The 26,915-nt window shown below is 46.7% G+C and overlaps 1 protein-coding gene across 1 annotated transcript in view; it reads right to left on the reverse strand.

The window, feature by feature from the left end:
- The window catches only part of PTPRN2 (protein tyrosine phosphatase receptor type N2), a 944,635-nt gene that overhangs the window by 887,004 nt on the left and 30,716 nt on the right, over positions 1 to 26,915 (reverse strand). The gene's annotated exons all lie outside the window — the stretch shown is intronic.

Below are 26,915 nucleotides of genomic sequence, written 5' to 3' on the forward strand. Positions count from 1 at the left end.
CAGTGAGAGGAAAAGACTCTGGCCTTGAGGGCCATGCACCTGCGTGTTCGAGAGCTTCGGGAAAGGCATGGGCCCCAAGGAAGGCTCCTCAGGTTTGTTCATTCTGGATGATGCAGGGTCACTCTGAAGCCAGGAGAACACCCCTGCGTGTGCTGGGCCAACCTCACCACAGGAGGGTGGCACAGCCGGCTCCTAGGCCGCAGGGAGCACCATGGGCCTGTCCATCTACGCAGATGCCTCCCCAGCTGGGACAGACTTGCAGGGCTCACGGGGGAGCTGAGGGTGGGCAATGGCATCCACCACAGAGAAGAGAAAGGACTGAGCGAGGGAGAAGAGGAGTCCAAGGGGCATGCAGAGGCCACCATGCTCTCAAGAGCAAAGCGCCCACCAGGGGCACAGATGGAAGAGAGGCAGGGGAATGCATGAATGAAAAGGAGTCGGATGCTGGTGCCCACAACCCCAGAGAAGATGCACAGGACACGGAGCTGCTCACAAAATGCCTCCACCCCACCCAGCAAAGTGCCCGTGGTGCCTCGGTGAAATAGGAAGCCGATTCAGTGGTGAAGCCTCTGCTCAAAGCAGGGGGAGGGGTGGCAAAGGCTGATGTCCTCCTCAATGTTGAGCACATCTTGAACACAGAGAAAGGACATCAAGGAACATCTTCCCTGGGTACGCTGAGCAAGCAGGTGAAGGTGTGAGCATGGAGACTTCAAGAACTTCGAGACTTCAAGACTTCAGCACTCAGATGAGGACCTGCCCCGGTTGCCAACAAAAACTGGGTGTGTTCCGAGCACACGCTTTAAACAGAACCAAGAAAGCTCACCTCCGCAGCTCTGCCATCACTCCCACCCCTCCAACTGGAAGATCCTCTGCATCCACAAAGACCCTTCCAGAAGGCCCCATGGAGTGCCCCTGACGGGCACGGAGGAGGCCAATTCTATGAGGATCCTCAGGACTGACACACTGTACTGGGATTACCAATTTAAGAACACGTCTTCCTCCCCTGACCAAGGGGTTTGTGGCTATAAACCCTGTAATTTGTGGACTGTCATTTTCACTGAATAAACTTACCCTTAATTGTAAAGTCTCAATCCTGGCTTATGAAAATATGGAAACATAAAAAATAAACTGATAGGGGCTGGGGATGTGGCTCAAGCGGTGCTCTCCTGGCATGCGTGCGACCCGGGTTCGATCCTCAGCACCACATACCAACAAAGATGTTGTGTCCACAGAGAACTAAAAAATAAATATTAAAAATTCTCTCTCTCTCTCTCTCTCTCTCTCTCTCTCTCTCTCTCTCTCTTCTCTCACTCTCTCTTTAAAAAACATAAAAATAAAAAAATAAAAAATAAATAAACTGATAAAGCAACGTCACAACTGTAAACAAGAAAAGAAAGAAAGAAACCCTGAATTTATCTCTGTATCCAGTGCTGGAGAGTAAATGAATGAATGAAAAAGAAAGTGGAGAGAGTTGTTGATTCCAAAGGAATCCACCCAGAGTGACTTAAAAGATTCCAGCCGTTGACTTCCTCATTCAGGAGTCGGTCTGAAATACTTACAGCTGCAGCGTCTAATCACTTCAAATTAATTACGCAAAACCAGGATTTGCAGAGGATGTAAGACTGAATACCACCCAGAACTAAAGAAGCACAGAAGTATCCAAAGTTCATGGGAGTGGACGGTGTCCTTCCACCCTTATGACTGTCCCAAAGGACAAAGCAGTGGCTTGTAGGGGCTGCTGCTCAGGTTCTCTCCTCCTCAGGAGTCCGGGCGAGACCCAGGGGAGACGCTCCCCACCCACCCAGCCCCACACAAACTTCCCACTAGAGCAAACTCTTGAGGCCAGAGAGCCTGAAGTCAACCACGGCAGCCTCTAAGAGGCCGTTTTTCTGAAATAACCATGTCACCTCATTTAAGACAGCGTTTCATGCCTTGATCCCATTCCCAGCACACTTGCATCCCCTGCTTTACCCAGGACCTGACCTGCCGTCTCCACTTCCTTCTCCCCACTCCCATCTCACTCCCAAGACTATCTTCCTTCACCGGACCAGCCTCTGTGCCAACCAATGTGATAAGAGAATGGGATGGTGGCAGCAAAGCCTGGCACCGCAGACGGAAAGGGGGAGAGGAGGCCTGGAGGCCGGGATGGCCTCAACCTGGCCTGAGAAAGGCATGTGGCTCGTCTCGCCTCAGCAGCTTGAGCCGTGAAACTGAGGCCAGATGAGTCAATGCCTGCGATCCTCTCCCACCTGACCCCAAGTCACCCCTAATTGCAGCCCCAGGGAGTCCCCCCAGCCACAGACACTGGCTACCTCCCACCTCTCCCCAGCCCAGGTGTGCAGAGGTTCAGGGGACCTGAAGGTGGAGGACGGGACTGGAAGTACACAGGATGTGGCCAGGTGGGGAGTTAAACCACACCGTCACAGCACTGTTCCATGTCCTGACCAAGAGAGTGGCCACTCAACTGCCAGCATCATCACAGCGCACACCCAGCGCCCACAGAAGACCTGGAGGAGGCAGGGCAGACGCAGAGCTCCGGCCAGGACTCACATTCCAGAGTTCTAGTTCCATATGGCAATGGCGGATGACAGAGCACTGCTAGAACAGGCACAGGGACAGAGCCTGCCGCTGCTTCCTGTCACCCCCTAACCACGGCAGACCACTAGATGTGACCAGACGAGATGTGCTCTGCAATAAACCTTTGACTTCTGACCATGGAACAGCAGGCAGTCAGCAGCACCCACCAAATTGTGACTCTTTCTGGGAACTGACAACCATGTACTTCAAAAAGACCTCCCACTCCTGGAGACGGCGATGACAGCAGCAATGTTGCAAGTGGTTTATTAGCCAAGTCGCCGGTGCGATGCCGGTTTCATTCTGCCGGTCGATGCACTAACTTGACTGCTAATTTATGTGTGTTATTTGCTCTAAAATTATTTCCTTGTAAATACCAGCCACCTACTAAGAGTAACGGTGACCACAGATCATCAAGAGAAAGACATTTTGCAGGCAGACACTGGTCCCCCTGCTCCTGAGCCCCGGGCCTTGGCCAGCCCAGTGTGCTCCTGACTCAGCCCTGCTCCACTAGGGGCCAGCAGTAGCCCCAGCAACATGCATGCCCTCCTCATGAATGGATTCAAGCCAGATGTCAGTCTTAAACCAAGTACTTAAATCCATCAAGAGTGCAGAGAGGGCACACGTCCTGTATGTGCTACCACTGTCACCTTGCACACACATGTGCATGTGCACTGTACACCAAAGGCATGCATGAGCACGCTATGTGCATGAGCATACACACATGCATTGACCACCTGGCTCTAACTCTACCTCTCTTTAGTTTTCTCAGAAGAGTAAGCAGTGTTTTGTCACCATCCTGGGGTCTCTTTTTGCTTATTGTTTTCAAAATGAAAAAAATCTGGTTCTGCAAGAAACCAGTCCAGATCTGCCTCTTCTACCCCTCCCTCCAGAGACACATTTGTGAAGCGCTGTCTCACAGGGAAATGGTGACCTGAAGTCACAGCCTCCCTTGCCGAGGCCAGCAGGACATGGGCCTCACCTGGGCAGCCCCTCCCTCTCCTAGGCCTCAGGACCTTCCTGGGCTTGTCTTTCCTCCTAGGAGGGACTGAAACGATGACCCCACCTGCCCACGGTGCTTGACAGAGGCCTCGAGACCACTGCAAATACACAATAACACGAGGATGTGGTAAGTTTCATCACCTAATACAAGAAAAATACCAATGTAAAAACAAACATTTCCCTCTCAGCTCACATGAACAGAGCTGGTGATTTCGGATCTCCTACCAAGCAGCTACAGGAAAAATTTTTATAAACTGATTTTTATAAACTGATAATGCTTCAGAAACCAAGGAAAAATTAGTATTACAGCCAAATACAACTATAACACAGTCCACCTGGCATGCAGGTTGTGGGCATGTGTTGATAACATGGATATTATCAGTTTCTCAATGCTAACTGTCAACAAATAACAAAGGGCTTCCCTTTTCCGACTTCTACAACCCAGTGCTAACTCCTGATGTAATGATGTCCCCCAGGGAAGCGTGACTCCAGCTAGTCCTCAGACCCAGCTTTGACGCACACTTCCTGCACCACCTCAGGCCCTTCCAGACCCAGAGTGCACCTCTCACCATTCCCGTTTTTACAACTGGGGGAAAGAGGTCAGCTACACCCCACAGCCTGACACGCGGGGAATGGCAGAACCAGGCACAGCCTCTTCCCACTGTCTGAGGTAAGAGGCTTGTAGCCCTCACATACGCGCATTCACGCAGGTGCACATCTCGGGTGACAGAGGAAGGGTGAAACCACAGGGATGCTCATCATGTCCCAAGTCCCCAGGTTTATCCCTGTGGCGATTTTCCTGGGCCAGGTTCCAGCACCTGTCCAGGTGACAGGGTCAGGGTGCTGCCATATCCAGTCCTGGGGGGTCCCTCCTTTTATGGGTCTTAGGTAAGGAGGTTGCATCTGGTGAGGTTGATAAGCTCCAGAGACTGGTGTTCCTGATATGATTCGGCAAGTTTGATTATTGGCAAAGAAAGCTATTTACCCCTTTATGCCTGGCTGTTCTGGACAGATGATAGTTGTTTACTTGTGTAAACAAGCTATGGAGTCATTCCACCTTGGCTCTTATACTCAAAATAGAGTAGCTCATGGCAAACTATAGCTTTACAAGATGGAATAACTCAGGTTCATGTACCACCAGAGAACTTCTCTTCTATCCACCATGGAGTCACTCAGGGCAGGCACAGTCGGCCTTCCACACTCGGGATGGATAGACTTTTTAAAATTTTTGGTCTTAACTTGATGTCTATTCTGATCATTTGTTCTCCATGAACTTGGACCATTTCCCTTCTGCTGGAAGCGTGATTCTGGCTCTCAGATGTCCAAATCACGTGACGGATTAGTTGTACATAGTGCTATGTGCAGCACTCTATACAGGAAAAGCAGATAGGAATGAGCAGAACTTTCATGTACTTGGGCAGCCTTCCTACAGCAGCATTCTGCGCCCTTCAGTGACTCTCTGTAACGGATCCTGAACTTTGGGATCCTCTCCAGTGCAGACAACCTCTGTGACAGTCACAGCAGCCCCCAATCAGCCCTGAGGCCCAGAGCTGGGGCACAAACATCCTTCTGCCGACTCACTGAGTTCCTGCACAAGCAGACCCACAGAGTCCGGCCTCCTTCACGTTCCTGTCACTCCCCATGGGACCTCCCAGACCTGGGCACCACCTGTCTGCCACACCTGGTCTCTGAAGCAGGCTGCCTTCCTCCCTCTGGGCAGCAGCACCTCCAGGATGAGGGGTTCCTCTGCTTCCACATCAAGGCCTGGGAAGGCTGCCAGCTGGGCGGATGCTCACGAGCCACTGACTTGAGGCCTGAGGCCATCAACTTGGAGGATATAAACTGCTGAAGGAGAAGCCACTAAGGGCCCCAGTTCTGAAGTGACCATTCTGTAACCTCAGCAATAACCTCTTCTTAGCTCAACTAGCTCGATACTCCTTAAAGTACACTGAAAGCCCACGGTGACAGCCTTCAGACATCTTGGAGTCCTCACATCAGTCCTCGCTAGGCAGTGAGAGCCCTCCCCAGCAGTCCTCCTGTCCTGGCCCTGGGTCCCTGGAGGCTGACACACCAGGACAGCAGGAGGACTCTGGCTGAGGGCACTGGAATCAATCTTGAGTCTTCCGTCGTGACACAGGCTCTCCGACAGATGGAGACAGGGTCACCTCAATCAAGGAGGAAAGTGGGTGAGCTCCCATGAAGCCCACAGTTCCTGGTGGAGGAAAGGTCGTCCCTGGCTCAGCCTCTTCTGCTTGGGTCAACTCACCATCCTCTGGCAGCTGGAAATGCACCCCAGCAGGGATGAGCCACTGGCACACTCCTGGAGAGGACTGCTGGGCCATGAACATCACCACTGGCCTCCTCAAATGCACCTCTGTCCCAATGCTCTGAGCTCTGTCTCTACAGGGGACATCTAGATGCACAGGAGCTGAGAAGGGTGGGGAATGCCCCACACTCCTCTCGCTCCGTTTGAAAACGGAGCCTCTACTCTGATGCAGTCCCGGCTTTGGACTCCTCCTACATGGTTTCTTACACCAGAGGACTACGTGGCCCCACCAGAGGATGGCCCAGGAGCCGGACACCAGCAAAGCCATCAAGTTCTGTGGTTATATATCTTTATTTTATTTATTTATTTTTATGTGGTGCTGAGGATCGAACTCAGGGCCTTGCCCACGCTAGACTAGTGCTCTACCACTGAACCACAACCCTAGCCCAAGTTCTGTGATACTTTTTAAGAAAAATTAAACCTCTTACTTTGGGTAACTTCCTTAATTTCAAGTTCTTAACTACCCAAATTTATTTAAACTCTCTTGAGAATAAGAAATTGTACTGAATTACTATGCTTAAGAAAATTCTACTGTGATTTTTTGTTTTATTGTTTTAAAGCACAGGGGCTATCAGCACTGTACATTCTTGCTTCATTAGTTTGAGGATGTGATGTGTTGACCTCAACTGGATCGACTCTGAATGACATTTTAATTGTCTCTGTCTTTGTCCTAATTTCCTGAAATGGAACCTTCAAAAGGATATTTGCTGAACGATTCATTTGGATTAAGAAAGCATTTCTAAGCTTCTTCCATTAGGACAGGGTTAAAAGCTTTTTAAAAAATACAAGGTGGAGAGCCTCAGGTATTACACTGGGGCCAGGAGACAGAGTGGGGAAGCAATCTTGAAGAACTTCAGCTGGTGACATCCACAACCTGTGTCAGAACACAGCATGCCCCATGAGAGATCATATGAGGTGAGGAAAGCAGGTTGCTGATAGATGGCACACACCAGATAGATCACAACTTCCTAGAAGCAGGTACTTTAGAAACGTGACTGCATGGTGAGCTAGGTTCTCAGCAGTCTGGGCTGACTCCGGTGTGGGTAGGTGAAGGAGGGGGAAATCCAGTTCAGTTTCATAGCCATTCTTGATGCTCTAATCCCACCAGACAATCACATACCATCTCAGGACCCTGCTTAGGAAATTCAGATTATGTCGTCAGCATCACACGATGGAACATAGTATTTTTCAAAGTTTAATGTGCAGACGGACCAACTGGAGAACCTGTTTAATTCTCTGGCTGGGTAGAGCTGCGATTCTGCATTTCTAAAGAGCACCTGGTGAGTCAGTGCCTGGTGGTCTGCATATCCCATGCTAAGGAGCAAGAGTATAACATGTGGAAATAATTCTTAATCTAAAAACTCAGATCAGCACATTATTAAAGACTGCATTATAAAGTACCATTTAACAACTCTGATTTTTTGAGAGGGATCCAAATTCCTTATTATCCCAAACAACAAAAGACAAACCTTAATCAAATTATTCTAAACTAGAGGAAATTATAGATCAACTAATTTCTACAAATAGATTAGGTTCAGCTTTAAGAATAGATTCATATTTAAATATACATTGCAATTTAATTAGGACTAAAAAGAAAACACTGCTTCCTTGGCCTATATTTAGAATTCTTAAACTTTAAGCTCAAAAAAGGAATCAAAGCTTTTTAATTATCTCACCTGTTTTCAATAAGAATGTCTGCTCTCGGGATACCAAATATTCACCCAAATAACTGTGGGCAAGAGGTGTCTTCAGGGCTAAGATGAAAACCCAGAATTGACCTGCGGATACTGCACTCCCCTCTTCCAGTGCTACATCCTGCTTTGACATTCTCATTCAACCTTATACCCAGGATATAATTTTAAAATTACAACAGGAACATGATCTTTGGTGTCTTTTTCTTTGTAATTTCAAAGGTCAAATTGATAATCACTTTCCCCGACACAAACTTCTAGAAGGCCTTAAAAAATGTCCTATTATTTTTCCTAAAATTATTAAAGGGGAACCTATCCCGGGGGCTCAGACTGTTTATACAGACGGAGCAAAAGGGGGATTTGCTGTTGTTTTTGATGGATCTCAAGTAATTCGACACCCTGTTCCTAAACTGTCTGCCCAAAGATCAGAAGTTGAGGCTCTAATTATGGCCCTTAAACTTTACAATTCCACCCCACTTAATGTGTATACTGATAGTCTCTATGTTGCCAATTTAGCCTTAGTTATTGAAACAGCCCCTTATATTGGCAGGCAATCTACTATCATGGAACAATTACAAACGGTTCAGCTTCTTGTTTGGGCTAGACGAGATCCTTTATTCATTGGACATATCCGAGGACATTCAGAGCTTCCTGGGCCTCTGGCGGAAGGCAATGATAAAGCAAATGCCGCCACTCACAATATGGGACCGCTTTTCGGTCTCCTCCTTATAGTTGCTGTAGGCCCCTGCCTTGTCAAGAGAATGACACAATTTATTAAAGACCAAATTAACATTCTGACTTCTAAGCCAATACAGGTCCATTATCAACGCCTACAAACCAAGGATGATCTTGCTGAAGTTTGTCTCCGACCGATTCGAAGATGACTTTTCTACAATGATCCCTGCTTCATCCCTTCCTCCTTTTACCCCCTTTTCCTTCTTTATTTTTGTTATTCCTCTCCTCTGACTCTATGCCTTGTTGAACCGGAACCAATTAAAAACCCAATAATGACTGGCTGAATAGATACCACTGAACGCCTTGACAACAACAAGCTGATCTTGTAGTACCCAGAGACGGGCAACTTTCACGCTTGCACTGCAACCTAAGACAGGGGAATGGGGCCTCCCCAGAGACGGGTAAGCAGTGTAAGGGCAGTGAACGACCTAAGACAGGGGCTACTTGATTCCCTTTGACGTGCAACAAACAAAAGAGGGGGAACTGCTGGCACGGACTCCCCCCGGCCCCCAGGGCTTGGATCCAGCCCTGGTTTCTTGTGTGCACGCCAAAGAGGCCAGCTCCCAAGGCCTTGAAAGATTTGTGGTGTCTGTTTCCATATTATTCAGCCTATAACGGTCATGTGGGGACGTCCTGACCTGCTTGGGTCTGATAAGGTTCCTGGTTGAAGGCTTAGTATGAGTCGACAAGAACCACTTGTCCCCCTCCGTCCTTGCTCTCGCCTACCAGTAACTTTCCATTCTATCTGCAAGAAATATATAAGGATGAGCTGAGATAATAAAGTCAGTCTCCCCCTGGATGAAGAACCTTGGTGTCCTGTGAACTCTTTTAACCCCGACGTCTCCCGCCGGACTCGGTCCATTTTTGCCGGACGCGGCAACATCCGAACAGCGGGGCAGCCGGACCCCCCCAGGGGAGATGGCAGAGGATCAGGCCGACAACTGAGGAGAAGGCCAAAGACGACATCCAAACTCCTCTGCTTTACGCTATTTCCCTCCTGCTGCCCACTGAGGAGGAACAGCTACTGAACTCTGCGGTAGAACCAGCCACCCAGCACCCAGCAAGGCCTGGCGATGCCAAGTGATGGGCTGCTAGTGTTACTGGGAGAGGATTCGGGGTGACTATGTCTGCCATGTGTGAGTTGGAACCGCGGTCTTCACCACAGGACTTCTCAGAATCTAGGACATTCCAAAAGGAGAACCTGCAGACAGTGCTTGCCAAACTCCTTGATGTGGACCTTGCCCCAACCTCTCGCCAGGACTTGGCAAAGCAGACTAAGGACTACAGCAGAAACCAACGGTCAGGACCCCAGAGTCACCCAGCCTGGTGGTTCTCAATCACATGCACCCAAACACTTGTAAAGACACGTTGCTGCCTGCCTGTCCCCCACATTTCTAACACAGTGGGTCTGAGCCCTGAGAATCTACATTTCTAACCTGTGCCCCAGGCCTGTCCCACCACAGGGCCCACCAGGCAGAGTCCTCTCTAAGGTGAACTCTGTAGAAGTCAGCGTTATCAGAGGCTCTGGCCAAGTCCATCTGCATACCTGATGTCCCTGCTCGAGAGATTGTTAGGTATCAAAGATGAGCAAGTTCCCATCAGACAATTTCATGAACTTGTATAATCTGGTGTTTTCTATTTGTGTTATTTAAAATTTATTTAACCCCAACGCCTTTATACATGCCCAAGTGCAGAAGCAACCCACTGGCTCTGACCCCAAGGGGAAGTCATCGCTGGTCCCATTTGTAATCTCTTGCCATGCCTCAGAGTAATTCAAAGCTCTTCCCCCACGTCACGACCATGTACACATGGCATGGCTTGGACCCTGACTGGGCCGGAGCCTCTACTCTCCTGATGCACCTGAATTCTTCCACCCAGTCGCAACTAACAGACCCACACCAGTAGTAAGAACAGCCTGTCTTCTCCTGGGAATGCCTGCCCATCCCCTACAATCCAAGGGTGAGGTTTTGGTCCTTTCATCCCCAGCTTGGGAGGCAGAAATCCAGAATAAACTTGGCAGCCATGCTGGGCTTCTCACCTCCAAAAGAGGCAGCAAAGGGGGGAACAGCACCAGCCACTTGGTTTTCTGGCTATCAGACACAGTTGTGGGTTTTGGAAAGAGACAACAAAAAGGACCAGAGGGGCAAGAGGAGGTAGGGTCACACCAGGCTTCAAAGAGCACATCGCCTCGTGGGCACCTTCACAGCCAGAAAGCCTCTCACCAAAAGGAGGCCACCTCGGGTACAGACAGCTCTCGGTTTTGCAAGGTTTAAATTCCTGAGGACAAGTTTACTCCTGGAAGCTCTCACTGGGATCCTGAGCTTGGCATTCATCACAGGGAGGAAAGCTTCTCCCTCTTAAAATGAGGTGACCGCACGGCGCTCAGCCTACCTCATTCCCTCCCCCTCTTCCTCAGACCAGCCCTCGAATGTTTTAGTTTGGCTTATCTTCAGTGAAAGTACCTCCTGCTCCCTCATCTGACACGGGTCCCACCACCTTCCTGACCACATGCTGCTCTGAAGGCTGCCCACCGTCAGGACACGATCGATGTGTAAGAACCAAGTGCAGGACTCCAGGAGGGGCACAGCCTTGTGCAGTGACGTGTGTGGTCCCTCCTGATAATGCAGGCCCCTTACGAGAGCTTGAGTCCACTCCGGCCCTGGAGACAGGCAGAGCAGTAGCTGCAGCTTCACCTACCCAGTACTGGCCAACTCAGAGTAGGCAGCCATGGCCCTGGGCCGCATCCCACGGCCACACACTTTTTAAGTCAGGTTTTCTTGGAAATAGCCCTGCCTGCTTGCTCACATATTCTCCCATAGCCACTTTTTTTCTGACAACAGCACAACTCAACAATGTGACAGAAACTGGCCTGAAAAACTTATCCGCCTTGAGCACATCACTTATTCTCTCTGTACCTGTTTACTTAAAGCACTACTGGGAATTGTTCATACCATGAAAGCCTACCAAGTTAAGAAAATGCATAAAAATCACAAAGAATAAGCAGCAGTTATTCCCAACATAATGTCTCTACTAGTATTTTGGTTTTCAGGTTTTTTTTCTTTGTATAATTTAAAGACCTGGAATCAAAATGTACACACAATTTTATAACCTGCACTAAACTTAAAACACATTATAAATATCTATCGTCTTAACGTTTCTTACCATCTGAATTTGAATCAGCATCTAATGATTATTCCCACACAGGCACATCATCTCTGTGACTAGTCTCCTCCGCGTGACTTGACACATTCCCCATTAGAAAAGACGCTGTGATCAGCAATCTCATGGCTAAGTCCTCAGGGAAACCTGAGATTTGCCTCTGTGAGGTAAACCCTCACACCAAGCTCTAGATCCTTCAAAGGCATCCGTGTAAGACCTTAAAGACACTGCCAACCGGCCTCTCGCCAGCAGAGTACGAGTGAGCCGTGGAGCTTCAGTGTCGGCTTGATGAAGAGAAGCCTTCTGCCCTCCTTACCTCACCTCCCAGGGCTCTGGGGAAAGCACAGGGTGTGACAAGAGTTAAGCACCCTGCACGCGCCAAAGCATGCACAATTGTGGCTCATCATCCATCAATCGGGGACAGTCCTCTTTCCTCTCTTCCACAGGGCTTGAGTCTCAACAATCACTACCAAAAAAAAAAGTATAAATAAATCAAATAAGCTTCAGGGCACTTCTGACAAAATCTCCTCCAAACAAGGCCATGCCTTAGGACCTCATGATGCAATGTAACACCGCGGCAGGACAGAGGAAGTAAGAGCTAGGAGACGGGAGACCAGCAGGGAAGGGGAGACTGATTCAGACACTTCTTGGACACTGTGCCTGCACTCCCCAGGACTGTTGTGGCCAGGCCTGAACTCTAAAACCCCATGAATCGTACAGCATTGTGAGTCCAGTTAATTAATAACCACATAACATGCCGGCTGAGACCAAATAAACCAACCCAGGAAGATGTGCCGAGAGAGACCCAGGACAGGGGCCCTTCCAAGTGTTATCTGTGAACTAGAAAGCCTGAACCTGAAGACCTGAAAAGAACCACAGTGCCCTGGCACACTCTTACTCCACCGTCAGAAGAACCGAGCCCACACAGCTCTCATGTTCTTCATTTTACAAAGTTTCCTTTAAAAGAAGAGCCCAAGACTGAAAAGCACATCCTACTCAAGATGACCCATACTCTTCTGCCCTCGCAGTGTGTATTCCTTGCTTTCCTGAAGAAATTTCAGCTTATACTGACATACTGAAACACTCTTCTGCAACACACATCAAGGGCTTGCCAAGGTGGACTTGAAGTCCCTTCTCTCTCTGGGGAATGTCCTCAGACCCCTATCCGGTGGCAATAGAACATCCTGAAAACCAAGTTGGATCCAAAGCAGACCATCTCTTTCCCTCTTTCACCAGCTGGTCACAGCATTCCCGCCGGTCGCCCGACTCATGGCCGCTTACCCAAGCCATTCCCCCAACCTGCACCGGAGGGCAGGACAGTCCGCAACACACGTTTCCTAAAGTCTTCTCAAGAAAATTCACACCCCTCTCAGGAGAGTACTCTGCACTGTCTAGAGTTGGTCTGAGCCACTTCAGGCCAGTCTGCAGCCTTGTTTCCAATCCCCTTTCTTCTTTCTATAAACCAAAGTGACAAGATCAAGATAACGAAGAACCAGAGTGCAGTGCAGTTACGGAGAGCAGGACCAGATTCGCACAAAAGTGTGGAAATGAACTCTCAAAGTCTTTTCCTTCTTTCTAAAGTCTTCACGATCTCACTGACATCGACCTTGTGTGTTTGCTACTATGGGAAAGGGCAGAGCGAGCTGATTTGCAGAAGGCAGGGAGGCTTGATGGAGCAGAACCCCAGGGGCCACACACAGCATCTCACGGCAGGTGAGACCCGAGCAAAACCGCCCACTCGCTGTCAGTCTCTGCTCTATGCCTAGCAGAGCGCTGCAAACAACCAGGTGCACCTTGAATTACAGCTCTGCCCCTTTATTCCAAGACTTTTATGGACCATCAGTAAGCAATCAGGACCAGGCTCTGAGAAGAATGCTCTACAGGATCCCAGGGCAAGACACAAGTCACCCTCAGTGGGCTGGGACAGAGCTATGGCACTTGCCTAGCATGTGTGAGGCACTGGGTTCCATTCTCAGCACCAGTTATAAACAAATGAATAAAATAAAGGCCCATCAACATCTTTTAAAAAATTGTTCTCAAAGTCATTCTCTCTGCAAAACCTACCAGAAATGGGCCTTCATTTCCCACAGTCTCAAGCACATGCCAAGAAACTATCTATGTGTGTCCCATGAGGGAATATTTGATAATATTCAGTGATTCAGCATTTTCAGCCTCTTCCTCAGGGCTCCAAGATAGCCCCAGGACACAGAGTGACTCAGATGCCCATGCTCTGAGGACATCTTATTTTACCTATTTAGCCCACAGCAGGTGCTCAATAGAGATGAATCAAAGACTAATTTATCAAATTCTCATCCCTTAAAAACTTTACTGTGCTAAGCACATGTGCATGCTCTCCCAAAGTTCAGGCCAAAGCTGGTGTTATGGTTTCGGTGTGGAATGTCCCCCAAAGCCTCAGTGACCACATCATAGGGCCTGACCTCATCAGTTGCCTCGTTGGAGAAGTAGCCACCAGAGGTGAGTCTGCTTCCTGCCGGCCACAAGAGCAGCTCTTCCTTGCCACCCCCTTCTCCCGAATTCTCCCTCACCTCAGGTCCAGAGCAATGAGCCGGCTGACCATGGACTGAGACCTTGGGAACCATGAGCCAGGATCATCTTCCCCCTCTACATCATCCCTGACAGGTGTTGGGGACATAGCTGATCGCTCTCTGTGGTTCTTTCTCTCCTGAGACTTCATTTTGAAGTCTGTCCTTCTTGGTCACCCATTTTAACTCCCTCTTCTATTCCTAACACACATCCTTTTTATCATACTGTGATAATAAAACAGTTTACAGATACGAAACACTCCCACTTGATGAAAAACGCAGAATTCCATGTAGGTAAAGAGCCATGTTCTCTTATAAATGAAGAGGAGAAGGAAGAGAAGGATAAAAGTGAGTCTGAGAAGTCAGATGGGGACAGGAAGAACAGAGAAGACACAGAGAACATGTTGATCATCAGGGCTGGCGGCCTAGTGGAAGGACGTCACTTGCTCCCACAGTGAGACAGCAGGGACTCTAGAGCCAAGGAGTGTTGGCTGTCCCATGTAGCCCTTCCTGCACCAGTGTGAGGTCATACAAGTTCTCAAAGTATGTGCATTGCTCTATCACACAACTGTGACTGACAGGCAACTTGGAATTTATTTTTCTCAGGTTAAAAAGTGCCAACAGGGCTGGGGTTGTGGCTCAGTGGCAGGGCGCTTGCCTAGCACACAGGAGGCTCTGGGTTCGATCCTCAGCACCACGTAAAAATTAGTAGACAAAATAAAGGCACTCTGTCCGTCTACAACTAAAAAACATTTTTAAAAAAGGGCCACTTCAGCCCTTCAGCCTTGCTAATACAAATCACCGTGGAACCTCCTCCCTCTCTACCCTGGATGCTCACTTCTCTTCTCTCCTCCTCACCACAAAATAGAGATGCAGTGAACCAGTTAATGTGGTCAGGGTTGGCTCCCATAAGCTGCATGCATCTCAGGAGTCAAGGCTACAGAAAACAGTATGGCTTACAACTTCACTGAAACGAATCACAGACTGTCACAGAGATATGAACTCATGTGTCACATCCACTTAGGTAGAAGCTGGATAGGAAGCAAGAGCCCACAAACCACACAAGTGCCTGTCCCTTCCAAGTCTCCTAAACCACACAGATCTCATAGGTTAAGGGACCAGTCTCCTGTCACAAGTAAGGAACCATCGAAATAGGTCTGGAGTCTAGTTTTCATGCACTCAACAGATATCTTGTTCAAGAAAAGTGAGAAGGCCCACAGGCCATCCTCAGTGCACACACGGCCTCCGAGACAGTCACACTCATCAGCCACCCACTTCTAGTTGAGCTCATCTCTCTCCATGCCCCAGGAAATCAACACGAGTCATGTTCACGGGGTGCCGGGCGGCTCTCCCAACCCAGAAGAAAGAAGTCAATTTCACAGGCACAGTGTCAAGTAGAAGCAGCCCGTCTGAAGATTCTGGAAAAGGCAGGACGACAGGGACAGTGTAAGGATGAGTAATGGCCAAGGGTCCAGAGAGGAGAGAAGACAAGTTGAGTAGGTGAAGCAAAGAGCACTGAGAGGGAATGGGGTTGTCCCACATGTCACTGCAGTCACAGTCGCGTGTACCTGACACGACGCATTCACCAAAACCCACTGAGCTCACAGCACAATGAAGAACATTAATGGATGCAAATTTAACAGAAAGCCAAGGTGGCGGGGAACCCAGGAGGGGAGACACACACTGTGACAAGAGTCCAACTGTACCACAGATGTGTGAAACAGGACAGATGGCAAGCGCTGACCGACGAAAACTAAAATCAAAGGCAAAAGAAACTGTGTTAAGCCCCATATTCTAGTTGATACAGGTGGAGGCTACCGATCCTGACACTGCCACACATACACAGTACAACAGAGCAAGATGAAGTCTACAGGCAGCGATAGTGGGAGCCGGGCTCTTGTGTGGAACGAGAGGCTCCACACACGCTGGACAGCACATGGGGAAGAGCTCACATTCCGCTTAGTACAGACCCCGACAGCTCCACGCAGAAACATTTATAACCGTGTGCACGTTCGCGGGTGAGTATCTCCTCATCTCCCCGCCCTGTCTGCGATGGGCAGAGAAGCAGAGCATCCCACAGCACTGGACACTGTGCTCACACCTTGGTTTCAACACTATTCTCCAGCAGAAGGGGATTCCATGGAGAAATGGCCAATTCTAAGATTGAGGCAATAACACACATCATGAGTCCACAGCATCTGGGATTTTCAGGAAGGAAATGTTAAAAATAAAGCCACATGATGGAAGTATTTAAAAAGATGGTCCATTGTGCACCATGATCAAGTAGGATTCATCCCTGGGATGCAAGGATGGTTCAACATACGGAAATCAATAAATGTTATCCACCACATCAATAGACTTAAAGATAAGAACCATATGATCATCTCGATAGACGCAGAGAAAGCATTTGACAAAGTACAGCATCCCTTTATGTTCAAAACATTAGAAAAACTAGGGATAACAGGAACTTACCTTGACACTGTAAAAGCTATCTATGCTAAGCCTCAGGCTAGCATCATTCTGAATGGACAAAAGTTGAAGGCATTCCCTCTAAAATCCGGAACAAGACAGGGATGCCCTCTATCTCCACTTCTATTCAATATAGTTCTCGAAACACTGGCCAGAGCAATTAGACAGACGAAAGAAATTAAAGGCATAAAAATTGGAAAAGAAGAACTTAAATTATCACTATTTGCAGATGACAGGATTCTATACCTAGAAGACCCAAAAGGGTCTACAAAGAAACTACTAGAACTAATAAATGAATTCAGCAAAGTGGCAGGATATAAAATCAACACGCATAAATCAAAGGCATTTCTGTATATCAGCGGCAAAACTTCTGAAACGGAAATGAGGAAAAACACTCCATTCACAATATCCTCAAAAAAAATAAAATACTTGGGAATCAACCTAACAAAAGAGGTGAAAGATTTATACAATGAAAACTACAGAACCCTAAAGAGAGAAGTAGAAGATCTTAGAAGATGGAAAAATATACCCTGTTCATGGATAGGCAGAACTAACATCATCAAAATGGCGATATTACCAAAAGTTCTCTATAGGTTTAATGCAATGCCAATCAAAATCCCAACAGCATTTCTTGTAGAAATAGATAAAACAATCATGAAATTCATATGGAAAAATAAAAGACCCAGAATAGCAAAAGCAATTCTAAGCAGGAAGTGTGAATCAGGCGGTATAGTGATACCAGATTTCAAACTATATTACAGAGCAATAGTGACAAAAACAGCATGGTACTGGTACCAAAACAGGCGGGTGGACCAATGGTATAGAATAGAGGACACAGAGACTAATCCACAAAGTTACAATTTTCTTATATTTGATAAAGGGGCTAAAAGCATGCAATGGAGGAAGGATAGCATCTTCAACAAATGGTGCTGGGAAAACTGGAAATCCATATGCAACAAAATGAAACTGAATCCCTTTCTCTCGCCATGCACAAAAGTTAACTCAAAATGGATCAAGGAGCTTGATATCAAATCAGAAACTCTGCGTCTGATAGAAGAAAAAGTTGGCTCTGATCTACATATTGTGGGGTCGGGCTCCAAATTCCTTAATAGGACACCCATAGCACAAGAGTTAATAACAAGAATCAACAAATGGGACTTACTTAAACTAAAAAGTTTTTTCTCAGCAAGAGAAACAATAAGAGAGGTAAATAGGGAGCCTACATCCTGGGAACAAATTTTTACTCCTCACACCTCAGATAGAGCCCTAATATCCAGAGTATACAAAGAACTCAAAAAATTAAACAATAAGATAACAAACAACCCTATCAACAAATGGGCCAAGGACCTGAACAGACACTTCTCAGAGGAGGACATACAATCAATCAACAAGTACATGAAAAAATGCTCTCCATCTCTAGCAGTCAGAGAAATGCAAATCAAAACCACCCCAAGATACCATCTCACTCCAGTAAGATTGGCAGCCACTATGAAGTCAAACAACAACAAGTGCTGGCGAGGATGTGGAGAAAAGGGTACACTTGTACATTGCTGGTGGGACTGCAAATTGGTGCGGCCAATTTGGAAAACAGTTTGGAGATTCCTGGGAAAGATGGGAATGGAACCACCATTTGACCCTGCTATTGCCCTTCTCGGACTATTCCCTGAATACCTTAAAAGAGCATGCTACAGGGATACTGCCACATCGATGTTCATAGCAGCACAATTCACAATAGCTAGACTGTGGAACCAACCCAGATGCCCTTCAATAGATGAATGGATAAAAAAAACGTGGCATCTATACACAATGGAGTACTATGCAGCAATAAAAAATGACAAAATCATAGAATTTGCAGGGAAATGGATGGCACTAGAGAAGATTATGCTTAGTGAAGCTAGCCAATCCCTAAAAAACAAATACCAAATGTCTTCTTTGATATAATGAGAGCAACTATGAACAGAGCAGGGAGGAAGAGCAGGAAGAAAAGATTAACATTAAACAGAGACATGAGATGGGAGGGAAAGGGAGAGAAAAGGGAAATTGCATGGAAATGAAGGGAGACCCTCATTGCTATACAAAATTACATATAAGAGGTTGCGAGGGGAATGGGAAAATAAACAAGGAGAGAAACGAATTACAGTAGATGGGGTAGAGAGAGAAGATGGGAGGGGAGAGGAGGGGGGATAGTAGGGGATAGGAAAGGCAGCAGAATACAACAGTCACTAATATGGCATTATGTAAAATTGTGGATGTGTAACCGACGTGATTCTGCAATCTGCATTTGGGGTAAAATTGGGGGTTCATAACCCACTTCAATCTAATGTATGAAATATGATATGTCAAGAGCTTTGTAATGTTGTGAACAACCAATAAAAAAAAACGAAGATATTACAGCATAAAAAAAATAAAAAAATAAAAAGATGGTCCAGTGAGACCACTGAAAAAATTCCAAACCTGTAACAATTTTATCACAAAATAAAGTAGCATCAGATTATAGCCCAAAATATAAAATGAATGACTGAATTAAACAGAGGAAAAGAAAGAAATCTGTGTGGAATTCCAATGACGTGTGCTCTCAATGAGGCGGAGCACAGCTCCCCTCTCCTTCAGTGGGGATCACCCGTGGTGACTCCCTCACAGATGGGAGGAAGAAGAGCAAGTCCATAGTGGCCAACCTGACCTCCACGCAGCAGAGAAGGTCAGCATCAACACGACAAGTCCTGGCGGTCTACGCAACCATGGCATGACGTGCTGCACGTGGCACTTGACCTGTGGTTTTCCTTCCCAAAACTATAACCACAGTCTCACCATGGTTGAAAGGAAGGAGGGATTAAACAAATCTATATTGAGGGATATTCTAAAAAGCACCTGACCAGTACTGGGAAGGTCTTCATAAACAAGGAAAGTCTGAGAAAAATTATAGTCAAAAGGAAACTAGGCAGACATGAAATCTAGATGTAATATGAAATCCTGGAAGAGGTCCTAGAACCAAAATAAAAGGGATATCAGGAAAAAGTAAGGAAATTAACAAAGTATAGACACATCAATATTAGTTCATCAATTGTACAAATTCTGTACTGATATAAAACATTAATAAGAGGAGGAAGTGGATATTAAGTATATGAGAATTCTATATGTTATACTCATAGTATTTCTTACATCTAAAGCTACATAAAATTGGCATGCAAGCTGGTTGCGGTGGTGCATGCCTGAAATTCCAGCAACTTGGGAGGCTGAGGCAGGAGGATCACAAGTTCAAAGCCAGCCTCAGCAACTGAGCAAGGCACTTAGCAACTCAGGGAGATCCTGTCTCTAAATAAAATATTTTTAAAAGTCTGGGAATGTGGCTAAGTGGGTAAGTGTCCCTGGGTTCAATCCCTGATACCAATAAATAAAGAAAGAAAATCAGCATGCGGGTGCCTACCATAATCCCAGCAACTTTGGAGGCCAAGGCAGAAGGATCACAAGTTCAAGATCAACAGTAATATTGTCTCAGAAAAGAAAAAAAAAACACATATAACAATTTTACGCATATACAGATAATATAAAAAGAAGGCAAACAGTGGAATACATAGAATCATCAAAAATGCTACGATTGAGGAGAGGCCCACCCACCCAGCCACACCCCAGCCCAGAGATCTGGAGGAGAGGCCTGTCCCAAACCCAGAGATCTGGAGAGAGAGCCACCCTGTGCTGGGGTTCCTTATTCACCAAAGCGTGGCTCCACGGCCCAACATCAGGTACATATAGGATTGAGGTTGCCACCACCACAAAACTGGGATATCGCTGCTTCTAGCAAAGGACAACAATCAGGATCTGATAAGATGTCACTAGGTCTTTGTGGGCATGGCCGCACCAGAGGTTTCTCTACTAGGGGTGCTAACGGCTATTCTGTTGCTGAGGTAACAGGGAGTCTTGCATGGGGTGGCCTATCTCTTGTTTCTCCTACTAACAGCCAACTTCCTATGATCACCGTCTCACTAGTCACATAACCTAATACCTCCATATTCGACATCCTACCTCATAAACATCTCAGCCAACCCTCCAGGGCCCCCTTCTACCTTTAGAAACTGTAAACCATTATGCAAATCTATTGACTACATGGTAGAAGATAAGTGAACCCATCATTTCTGATTATAGTGACAAAACTATAAATGTAAAAATAGAAGCTAACTGATATATGGCTGCATGTTGGGCACACTCAGTGCTGTAAAATTGATCTCTCCCTTAATAGTGAGGTATTGGTAACCTATGGGGACACTATAAGACAATAGGGCAGAAGCTGTCATACCCCGGATCTACACTGCAAGGGAGGAAGACACAGAGACATCATGAAAAAACAAGGAGGAAAGTGCCCCAACAAACCAAGATACTACAACAATAGAATCCATAGATAGTGCAGTGGGTGAAATGTCAGAGAATTGTTCAGAATGTACATAACTAAGATGGTTAGGGAGTTAAAGAACAACCTAAGTGAGCAGATACAGGCAAAAATCAATCATTCCAACAAAGAGACAAGAGAACAAATACATGGCTGGGGCTGAGGCTCAGTGGTAAAGCACTTGCCTAGCATGTGTGAGGCCCTGGGTTCAATTCTTAGCACCACATATAAATAAAATAAAGGACCACTGATAACTAAAAAAAAACATTTTTAAAAAAAGAGAACAAATACGGGTGACCATTGATCACACCAACAAAGAGATAAGACAGCAAATTCAGTTGCAAAAGATTACTTCAAGAAAGAGAGAAATGCTGGGGGAAGAGAAACCAGAGGACTGAGGGTTGTGGCTCAGCGGTAGAGCGCTTGCCTAGCATGCATGAGGCACTGGGTCTGATCCTCAGCACCACATAAAAATTTTTAAAAATAAAGATATTGTGTCCACCTAAAAACTAAAAAAGAAATATTTTAAAAACCAGAAATCCTTGAAAGAAACAATAGGTCAATTAAAGAACTCAATAGATATCATCACCAACAGACTGGATCACTTGGAAGACAAGACCTCAAGACAATGAAGACAAAATACATCAAAAGACCAAATTTAAGATTTATTGGGATAGAGGAAGGTTCAGAGATTCAAACCAAAGGAATGAACAATCTCTTCAATGAAATAATGTCAGAAAATTTCCCAAGCAGGAAGAATGAACTGGAAAATCAAACGGAGAGGTAGAGGTAAAAGGAGGGAGAGCCATATGAAAACCTTGTAGGAGAAGGTGACCTATGACGACAGTTATTCCCACCATAAGCGTGAAGAAACCAACTCACAGTCCAGTACAGTGTTACAAGGAGGAATAAAGCACCTTGCTCTACTCTTATATATTCTAAGTTCACCTGTTTGGTGTCCCTTTCTGACGGAACCACATAACAAGGGGACTTACCACGCAGCCTACAGCTTACGTCGCAACAAAAGGTCAAAGTCAGAGAAAGGAGCCAATGTGGCAACCATTGGTTACATGAGGCTGCTGAGTATTTGAAATGCGTCTAGTCTGAATTCAGGTGTGCTGTGTGTTAAATAGACATTAGATTCCAAAGAATTACTAGGACAAACAAAATGAACATGAAATATCTTACTGACAATTATTTTCTTTGCAAATTATGTTGGTAATCCATTGGATTAAATGAAAACATATTAAAATTAACTTCTCTATCTGTTAAAAAAAAGTAGAAAAGGAGAACAAGGTAACATTCTGTGTTTTGATTATAGTACTATCTATCTATCTATCTATCTATATATATATATATAGTCATTTTTCATATTTGTGTTGTCAAAATTCATATAACTATAAAACTAAATAGGGCAAATTGTAGCATATATAAATTATATCTCAACAAACATGACTTTAAGAAGAAAAAAATGCTATGGATTAATATTTTAACATAGTAATAGGGTAATGCTATATAAAGTTTTTTTAAAATATGACTATAAAAAATATAAAAAGCAGCACCAAAATCTGCCAGTGGTGAACCACATTGAGCGGTAGGAGCATAATGAACTTTGATTTTCTTCCTTTTTTGCTTATATGTTTTAATTTTTCTTCAAGAAACATGTTATCACCTTTGTATTATGAAAATTTCTACAAGTTATCAATTACTAGATGCTCAAAAAAGCCACTGATGTGATGTACTGGGGTCTAAAATGGTGTGATTTTTGAATGACCACTCACTACAAGTTCTATCAACCCAGGAAGGCCAACAAGTTCTGCCTTATTTTTAAATGCACCATATTCTGCATCAATAAAAGCTGAGCTGAATAATGCAAAGAGAAAACACATAAGCTATCATCACATTAATATCTTAATGCTCGGTCCACAATTGACTTGAAGGATTATTCAGGAGGCCCTAATCTTTATCTTGTCCAGTGAGGGTCTTCTAGCTTCATCACAGATACACTTGATAGATACTCTAAGGTACTGGCTCTTTGCTGACCCCTATAAAGAAGTTCAACATATGATGTTCTGATATACCAGAAATACACCAAATGATGTTCTCCTCGTTGACCGATGAAGGACAGTCAGAGAGAGAGTGAGGCACAAAGAACCAGACCACACCACATGGAGAGGGTCCGAGACAGCAGCAGGGGTTCATCAGAAGAGCCTGAATGACCGTGGCCTGGCAAGGGTACTCCTCATGTGTTTGCGAAGCAGTCAAACCCACGTGGTGTAGGAAAGAAAACCATCTCAGCTGTGTCCACCTTGTGATGCCCCTGGGGAACAGTACCACATGCCAGGAAAAGAGGGTGGTCATTAACAGCAAAACGTATCATTATTCCATGTAAAAATACGTGTCATGATTTTTGTCCAAATATTTGCCCAGGTATTGTCATTTTGTCTCCATGCCAGTACCTTTTCTCCGTCAAAAATTTTACAAGACAAAAAACAGTTGCATCTATAGATGATTATTTTCAATAATACAGATGCTCCCCCCCAATAAAAGAATCATTATTTCAGTAGTGAGAACGTTCACGTAACACTCTCCCCACCCTCCTCCTCAGTCCTCGGAAGGCTCACAGGTTGTTTTTTTCAAAATAAAAGTGAGAACAGTTTCCAAACACATCACCCATCAATGTGCAAACGTTGTTCGCTCAATTTTGATTCTCCCTTACTTGGAGCTAATAAAATGATTTGGGAAATATTTATGAAAAGAAAACATGAGGATTAATCTTCCCCATCTGTTTGGTTAAGAAGAAAATAGGAACAACCAAAAAATGCCTCATGAGTGCGCTACCCACCGTTGACTTCCCTCAGGAAATCAGCCGCCCTCCTGCCTGAAGCCACTGGAGGGACCTGCTCACTCTCTTGGTGCATCCTCACAAAAGTCTCTGCTGAGCCCAAGGGAAGAAAACTGTCTGAAGAAATGGAATCACTCTTATTGCACAATCTTCCCTATCTCCACAGTACAATTCCTTGCCTACATAATTTGCAGAAGGGGGTGGTTTACTGGGGACGGAACCCAGATGTGCTTCACCACTGAGCTACATCCTCAGTCCTGTACTTATTTACTCATTTATTTGTTTGGGGGGAGGGCAGTAAACCAGGGATTGAACCCAGAGGCACTTAACCACTGAGCCATGCCCTAGCCCCTTTTCTTATTTTATTTAGAGACAGGGTCTCACTGAAGTGCTTAGGGCCTCGCTAAATTGCTGAGGCTGGCTTGGCACTCACGATCCTCCTGCCTCAGCCTCCCGAGCCGCTGGGAGGACAGGTGTGCACACGGCACCTCATGTCTGGCTGATACTTGCAGATCATGACATCTCCAAGTGCCTAGGAAGGGGAAGGGCCGGGGTGGGGGACGAGAGAGTGGATACAGTCAAGTACGTCATATACACGTGAAATTGTCACAGGGAAAACATGATTTTTTTCAATTAATATGCGCTAATTCTAATAACCAAAGAAAAGTGGCAGGTTTGGCTGAAACTTTCCCAAGACTGAAGACAAGACTCAAGCTCGACCTCCAAAAGAGGGGTTAGGTCAGCAGAGCAGTGAAATAAAACCCCACGTCACTGGAACAGCCCGGAGCAGGGGAGAGGAACACCCTGAACCCAGCGCACTTGAAGCCCACAGCACAAGCGCGTAAGAGGACTGGGGCAGACAGGTCAGCCTTCTCCAGGCTCAGGGTTGGAACCTGGGCTGACTACAACAGACCTTGGGCTGCAGGGGCCAGCACTGGGCAGTGTTGCAAGGACTCCTATGGCCCATGGCCTCAGAGTCCCCAAACCACTGCAGGGCACAAGTGCAGTGCGGAGCTCAGGCCAGGGGTGCACAGTGCTGTCCCCATTCCCAGGGACAGCCTGAGCGCAGAGTCCTTCCACCCCAGGGCTGTGGTAGCTCTGGAGCAGGAAGAGCAAGACAACACTGAAAGTCCCTCACCGCCAATTCGGCACTGCCTGCCGCACACCCTCTCGTGTTCTGGTGTCCAGCTGAACACTCGGTCAGCCAGGACGGGGACTACGCAGAAGGAATTCGTCTATGAAGAAAGAGGCGTCAAAGCTGAGGCAGCATTTCCAGCTCCACCTCAGACTCCTGCCCTGACCACGTCGCCCAGGGTGTGGGGCCCTCCAGTGCACAGGGCGCTCTGGGGTTCTGAGGTGCTGGGCTGTTTTTGAGTCTCTGCTGTGCCTGAGTGGCTCAGGAGGTCTGGAAAGAATCAGACTCTCCAGGCGAGTTCTCTCCGGAGGGTTCTAGAACTTGGCTTCTCCAGGGGCCTCATGCTGTCCTCAAGAGAGAAGAGAGGCTCTCTCCCCAGAGGTGTGGGAAATGTTTCCCAGGAGCAAAAGGGCTTTCCCCATTCTGAGCTTCCAAGTAAAGGAGGAGAAGGTCACCCAGCGCCGCTCTCTGGTTCTCCGTGTCCGTGCGGGGCCCGCACAGCAGCACTCTGAGAGTGAAACCCATCTGCTCTCTGATGTTTCCCGACCTCACTTACCACTGGACTAAACCCGTTTTCCCAGTCAGTGCAATGGCCATTTGGCCAAGCACACAGGTTCTGCACAGGACGGTGCCATGGGACGTATTCCCACTTAGTGAGTTTTCTGTGGCCACACAGCGTGACTCTGAGAGCCCCTAGGCCGTCCCATCTCATCGTTGTCATCTCTTTTCACAGAACAAAATGCCAAGCAAGGAAAGCATCTTGCAGTCATGAAGTTGACCCCTTCTTCACCTTTCAAAAGAATAACAACATAGAGGCAGAAGGACTCCCACCTGGGAGGGAAAACACCATTTGGGATCTGGGAAAAGACCCCAGCAGCCCATGTCTCACAGAGTGGAGCGGTGGGAGGGTCTGGGAAAGAAGTGGGAAATCAACTCACATGAAACTCCTTTTCAGCATTAAAATATAAAGAGCCTAAAAACATTTCTCCTTGAAAAGCATGATCAAGCAAACCTAGGTGGGTATACTTCTACGATTTGAGGCGATTCATGCTCTTCAGTCTTTCTTGGAGCCAGCAGATCCCCCCAGCAAGCACAGCAGGCTACGAGGGTGACGAGCCCATCTAGTAGCACCCACGTACGTGAGCAGCTTCTCTCTCTGATGGGGGTGCATGGGGATACAGCGGCACACGGGCAGGCAGGGTCTGCCTCAGGAAGCTTACGCTCTTGTGCATTAGGTAGACCTGTCTCGGTTTAGACAAGCATGCCAGTGCATGACTGCAAGACTAACCATCAGTAAAATCCGGGAACTGTCCCCCAAAGGGTCCCCAGAGAATATCTGAACCAGTCACAGGGGTCACATGATCTCCCCGGGACCACATGGTGGTTGAGTGGACAAGACAATTCAGTAGTTTCTTCAGTGTTTAATGCCTCCATTTCTCAGTTTAACAATGGAAAAGTATGGCCAAAATAATAAATCCAAAATCGGATTACAAACAATTCATTGAAACAACTTGAGGTTACGGCAGTGGACAGTCCACACAGAGTAGCTCCCTGTCCAGAGGGTGCATGCTGAGGTGTCTCTCCATGATAAACCACTCTCGTAGCCAGCCCCTGTAAAGCCAAAGTGCATTTACAGTAGGGGCCTCGCCGGAGTCAGATGCATCTTGTGCACACAGCCGGAGCTTGGTACACGGTACCTTGATACAGCTGTGACTCTGGCAGGTCAGCAAGGTGCTCAGGCCCAGGGGAGCCAAGCTGGAGGGGGCCCACCAGTAGGACAGGAACTCTCCTGCTATCCCCTTTCCTTCTCTTCAGCCTGCTCACCAGCACATATTCCCCTTCTCCCAGCTGAATTCCACAATTCCCTGTGCAGTGGATACAGAGACAGACACAGGCCTTCCCCGGGAAGGGGAGTGGAGGATAAGGTCAGGAGCTGGGTTTGAGGTGATCAGTCGATACCCATAGATGGAGACAGCCAAGAAAAGCCCAGAGGGTCACCAGGGTGGGCCCTGGTTCGTCTTCCTTTACTGCTTCCTGGCCACCACAACAGAGCAG

This window comes from Spermophilus citellus, assembly GCF_964194105.1.
Source record: "Spermophilus citellus genome assembly, chromosome: 3".
Classification (NCBI taxonomy): Eukaryota; Metazoa; Chordata; class Mammalia; order Rodentia; family Sciuridae; genus Spermophilus; species Spermophilus citellus.